Source organism: Amphiura filiformis, chromosome 9, assembly GCF_039555335.1.
Source record: "Amphiura filiformis chromosome 9, Afil_fr2py, whole genome shotgun sequence".
In the NCBI taxonomy this organism is placed as follows: Eukaryota; Metazoa; Echinodermata; class Ophiuroidea; order Amphilepidida; family Amphiuridae; genus Amphiura; species Amphiura filiformis.
In genome coordinates this window covers 50732897-50739863 of record NC_092636.1, presented here as the reverse complement: position 1 = coordinate 50739863, position 6967 = coordinate 50732897, and positions in this window count along the sequence as shown.

Sequence of the window (6967 nt, the reverse complement as noted above, 5' to 3'; positions counted from 1 at the left end):
ATATTGTTTATGGAATTTGTGTTATAAGAAACCAACAATAACTGACTCGGACTGATAAAATTTCGACTTTCTAGAGTGATAAAATATCAACTTTCTAAATGTGAATTTAGAAAAGCACTTTGGGAAAGTGCCCAGTGGTCGAAATTAATGTATACATGCTCATCATTGAATGAACAATTCAAAACAGAGTTGGATTCATTTATTACCTTTTGCTTGTGTAAATATAATAATAGACAATTATGCATTTTGTTGGTTGCTAATGATGTAATACTAATCTAATTATGCAAAGGCAAATTGCCATTTTGTAATATATTTGATCAATTTTGCTTTTGAGCTGACAACACACAAAAACAGTGAAAAGCAATCATGTAAAAAAACCTTTTTTTCTCAAACAGCAAAAATGTTGCTATTATTATTTTGATTTGATTATTTTATTGACATTGACTATTATTATGTTGCTTTCTAATAAGTACACATTGATTACCAAATATGTGTATATTTGTATATATAGTATATTTTCAGCCATTGCTGAAGCAATATCTACCCATTTTATGATAAAGGCGATAAGGCATTTCAGTGTAAAGAGTTTGAATGTTGGAAAATATATGAACTTACCAAAAACACATGTTTTGGTTTTGGTCGAAACGTTTTTCAAATAAACATTTTGTATGAAAAAATACTACAACAACAGCATTTTAAAAATGTTGTCCAAATGTTAGTTTAAATATTTTTGGCAAACATGTTTCCAAAATATGTTGTCAACACTTAAGTAATATTATGTTAGAATGTTTTGCATCAAGTTTTCAAAAATGTTTTTGATGAATGTTATTAAAACTTTTTTATATACCCTTTACATAACCTGACATTGAAATGTTTTCTGTAAGGTAATAGAAACAAATTAGTTCAATCTTTCGATCGACCATTGATGCTTGGTCGATCCTTATTATTTATGAAATCAATTAATTGACTATTGTTAATTGTTATAACATATGAATCTTAGTATGTATTGATATTGACCAAATTTGTATTAATTCTGATTAATTGTTAGTTAAAATTAATAACAAGCATCGAAGCAGCATCGATTGACCGTCCAGAGATTGACCCAATTTGTTTCTGGTGCCTAAAACGTTTTATCCAAATGTGGTTATTCCACTATTGTATTTATGTGTAAACTGTGGACTTCCAGACCCATATACACATTGTATTGTACTCAATGGGCCATTCCATACATCAAAAGACATGACTGTAATCTCACACACAGGGGGTGTAGATTTTAAATGGAGTCACTAATTCAGAACCCCCCCAATTGAAATTCACACTCCCTGTGTGGAAGATTAATGTCATGTCTTCCATGGGGTAGGGGGTGTATTTCAACTGCAATAGTCCAATGTCAGCATGTCACTAATTCCTGGAAGCTGATTTTTTTGGTATTAATTTTTTAAGGCCAGGTGTTGGTTCCATAGTCATTTTTTTAAAGGGGTCAACACCTGAACATTTGCCTTAAATTTTTGGCCCAAATGGTGGGACATTGACAGTGAAATTGGGTTGCCAACTATGTGGGGAAAATGCCCACATACATGTACACATATATACCACTGTCAAGGCCCTCAATTTGTCTCAAAATTTCGATTTTCATTGGATAACCATGCATGTACATAATTTACCAAAATACCATGTGCAAAAAAAAGCATGTCAAACGAGTGTAAGATGGTGAATGGATATGAAATAAAAACTCTGGATCCTGATCTGAAAATAATGATGTGTCACCTCGGTACTTTGGTTTAAGGTCCATTTTTGTTTAATTCATGTTACGCACAAATTTTTGAATCAAAGAACAAGAGATCAGTACTTTAGCTTAATAGATGGCAGCATATAAATTCCTGTGATAAATGAAAGAGGGCAGCATACAGGGTTGGCTAAGTGCAGTGCAGTGCAACATGGTCAACATTGATCACGGTTAAAAGCAGTGTTCGAAATAAGCACTTATCCTCTTGTCCAAAAATCACTGGGGATAACCATATTGAGGTATGTACTTATCCTCTGGACAACCACTATATTTTACCTCTTAAATATGACACATTTTGGGGACAACCAAAATGTTTTGAGGACAAGCAGAATTTATGCTTTAGTTGTCCTCGGGACAACCTCCATATTTTCCTTATTTCGGACACTGGTTAAAAGGATTGATATGCTGCATTACTCTTTTCTCCGATTCAAAATAATTCATGGGTTATATGAATTGAACAAAAGGACAAATCTGGATTTGGCAGTCTGCCGTCGATTTGGTCCAATTATAAAGAACAAGAGATCAGTACTTTAGCTTAATAGCTGGCAGCATATAAATTCCTGTGTCCTGTGTGATAAGAGAGCAGCATACAGGGTTGGCTAAGTGCAGCATAGCATGGTCACCATTGATCACAGTTAAAAGGATTGATATGCTGCATTACTCACTTCTCCGATTCAAAATAAGTCATGGGTAATATGAATTGAACAAAAGGACAAATCTGGATTTGGCAGTCTGCCGTTAATTTGGTCAAAATATAATGTCAATTACATAAAACGTAAGTCAGGCAAATAATCGGATCCACCCTGAACGTTGAACTTGCTATCCTGGTTGTCTACTACTATACCCTAAATGTTCGCCTAATGGCGCTATGGGCTCTCTTGACATAACTGGAATTTTAGGCACAACCTAAAAGTGCCCTCCCATAAAAATCCCACCAGCAAATAAGGGCACATACCCTTAAGGGCTGGGGTATGAACGTTTGGACAGTATTTATTTTGGGACATTAGAGCACATCAGACATATCGGTTGCATTCTGAATACTGAAGAATGTCATTCTGATATCAAATAATTTTGATTTTTGAAATTAGCATATTTAATACACATTTTATGGCAAATCATTAAAATTGATATTTAACAGTACTTGAAGTAAACTTTATAAATCTGATGATTTATACTTAAAGTGTATGTAGGTGGGATGAAAAGCCGACGATCAATTGAAAATTTTGACCTTTAGTATTGAAGATATGGATTTTTTCCCAAAACACAAAAAAAAATTAGGTCTTTTTGGGAAAAAATCCATATCTTCAATATGAAAGGTCAAAATTTTCAATTGACCGTCGGCTTTTCCTCCCTGCTACATACACTTTAAGAATATATCATTAGATTTATATAATTTACTTCGAGGACTGTTAATATATCAAAATTTGAAAAATATCAAATTTTTATAATTTGGCATAAAATTTGTATTATATTGTGCTTTTCAAAAAATGAAAATTATTTGATATCAGAAAAGACATGCTTCAGATTCAGAATGCAATTCGATAGGTCTGAGGTGCTCTCATGTCCCACAAAAATACTGTCGAAACATAATAAACGCTCATTTTGGATCCCTTAATTCTTGTTGGGATTTTTAGAGGAGGGAGCTCTCTATTTGTACATGAAATTTACCCCAAGGCAAAGAAGCCCAGGGGTGCCATCCGGCGAACGTTTACGGTAGTTTGATCAGCTCGTAATCGGCGGGCTATAACAATGCGGAATAATATCAATGTATTTTGTTTTGAGACTTATTTTGTGACATCTCGAAGCATCACAAATTATTAATTGAAGTCCTAGATACTTTGTCTACTTTCTTTGACACATAAATATCGACCAGACAGGTCAACTATATCACTCTCAACCAACTCCGGTCTACTTTTCAGCGTAGTGGCAAAAGCCTAACAATTTATCGATTATGAGCTGATCAAACTATAGCTATTGAACTGCTTTGATTGAATCAAGAATGATTGGGTTTAATACAAATGCATGCACACCCCCACACATATTTATGCATGTTACCCATTCACACACAAAAATAAAAATCACAAAATTGTCTTGTGAGAAATGGAAATGCGATTTCATTTTATTAACTCGTATAAAACATAAATCTGAATGACGGTGACACAACATCATACAATTACTAATATATTGCACAATCATATTTCTTAAAATTGTCTTGTAAAAAAAGGAAATACATTTTCATTTATTATTCAACTCGTATATAAAATATACATGTTCAAGCTTAATGACACAATATCAGGTTTATATTGCACAATCAAATTATTTGACTTTTAAAATAGAATTTTGTTAGAAGGATCTATCAGTGCGTTTGTAAATGGTTCTAACTGTGGAGGTGTGTGTGTTTTGTCACATTCACACTGTGCAGTCTGCTAAAAACCGTGGAGCTCCACAGTTGAAGATAATCTCCAAAATTGGGTTGTTGAGCCATAGAGGGGGGTATACCACCCGTCATTTTCTGATTAGAGCAACCTCCACAGTATGGCGGTTGCTGAGAGATTTGTGTAAAAAAATCTCCCCAGTTTGAATGTGGGTGTGTGAATCTCCCCAGTTGGAAAACACACACACACCTCCACACTTGGCAGCATCTACAAGAGGGGGTGAGCACAAAGAAAACATTGAAGTGAAATTAATAGGAATTACACAAGGGTCAAAATAAAACATGCTCTGATATATGCCTAGATACAGGGAGTAAGGAAAAGAATAGCTTGTATTATCTGTGACGTATAGTTACCTATGGTAGAACTGATTTAAGAGTCAAATTGCCATTGGATCCAACACGCCGAAAACTTACTGGCCATGTAACACAATGGAAACTTCTTTTTTCCAACCCCCTAAAGCTAGAAAAACAGTTTGGTCATCAAAGTTTTATGAAAATCAGAGCAACTTCAATTTTTTACCCCTGTACAACTTGACCTTTGACCCTTTGCACATAAATCTGTAACCACAGGTTATATGCGCACAAACTTTTAGATTTTTGTGATCCTTGAAACCATGTGATTGTGATACTTTTGAATAAAATTGATGCATGTTTAATTTTTGATGACCCCTGGATAACCCTGGGGAGTATTTTTGGGAGCATCATGGACCCCATTGGTCAATATTTTGAGAAGGGAACATAAAAATTGTTCAAGAAAGGATTTAAAAAAAGCAAAACATTAATCAGGTGCATATGTGAACCTCCTAATAGACTACAGTTTATGTCTTCACAAGCATTACTGAAGCATAGGAATTCACTCAATGCAACTAGTGGACTATTCCATTTAAATTACCTCTGTGGAAGATTTTGGAAATATCAGGGAGCATGTTTTTCAAATGTAATTGGTCAGGGTCAATCATTTTGAAACCCATACTCCCCGTGTATTATGGCTTTACCTTTGTCTTTCACAACTTGAGTATTTCAAATGGAAGTTACCCAACTGTCTATTCTCCCCCTGTGGAACACTTTAGCTAAATCTTCCACAGGGGTAGTGTGGATTTTAAATGGAATGGCCCAATGCAATATCTATTTCAGTTGAATCGATCGTTAGAATATACATATTCAGTATTCAAAATATACAAAATGTACTTTACATGCATATTGTGCAGAAGACAAATTTTACAAAAAAGTAGGCTCTTACATGATTTTGATTTAAACTTTTGATCCAAACACAAAGAAATAATTCCTACCTCAGAATTTTCAGATGGTACTCCATCTTTCATCAGCGAGTGAGTGACTGTATCAGGTCGAGATTTTCTTTGTGTTTGGATCAAAAGTTTAAATCAAAATCATGATTTATACCAACACAGATGAACTTTCATGAACGTAGGCTCTTACATGTATATATAAAACTTAAGACATCATGATTACTGTATATTTTTAGCAGACTTGTGGTGAATACAATGAAAAGCCAAATAATGTTGGCAATTGACTGAAACATACATGTATTGACTTGTTAGGAAATTACCAGGAACAGTGGTGTATGTGTACCAGACTACATTCCCAAAGGGAGGGGTGCTGACTTTCCCTGTCACAATCTCTAAATGACTTGTCAGGAAAAACAAGAAACAAACATTTGAGTTTTTCAAAAGGTGAAATTTGGTCTAACAGAGGCTTAAAGAAAACACCCCAATTTGTGTATTTTAGTCACATACTACCCAATACTAGCAGCAGAAAAACAATATGCAATTTTTTGACAATCTTTCATGTTTGAGGTCCTATCACACATATCCTTTTTTCAGATTGTTGACGATTTTGCCACCCTAAAGGATATAGCCTACATGCATACATTGCTTACCTGTGAAAAACTACCCTTTTTATGTTTTTCCACAAACACAATATCCACCTTGGAATACAAGTAGCCCCTGGCCTGGGATACCAATGTTTCCACCTGGTATTTCCCAACCCAGTATTGGGCTATTCCAGTTGTAATTCATACAACCTATGTTAGATATGACCTTAATAATCTCCCACACAGGGGGTATAGATTTCAAATGGAGTCACCCATTCATCAGGTATCCCCATGTGAAATTCACAATCCTTATGTGGCAGATTAAAGGGGCATTTCGTGATCCACAGCCTCATCCCCCACTTTTCTCAAAAAAAGTTGAGATTTTTATATCACTGGAAACCTCTGGCTACATAATGTTTATGTACAAAATATTTCTTGCAGATTAATTAGCTTAGCAAAGATATCGTGAAATTTGACTTTCGTTCTGGTGCACCAGAACGAAATTACAACGCATTGTCTATGGAGCAGTGTAATACACATAATCATGCATAACTCATAAGCGCAATATCGGAATCAACTGAAATTTTGGGAATATGCTTTTTTAGTGGATATGTACTGAAAAATGTCATAAAAAGAGGATGCTAGGATCACGAAATACTCCTTTAAGTGATCAAGCAAAATCAGTCGGAACTCTGAAATATTAAAGTTTCTTATAAAAAGCATTTACAAATCTGGATTTTGCAGAAAACCCCATTGAAATTGAACAACCAGTTCCAAAGATATGTGCAATTAAAGAGTTTCCAAAACAAAAGGAAACATTACTTTTGCTTGGCTATATCTCAAAATCAATATTTCTGAGTTCCGACTGATTTTGCTTGATCGCATCACACGATGTCTTCCGAAGGATTTCAAAGGA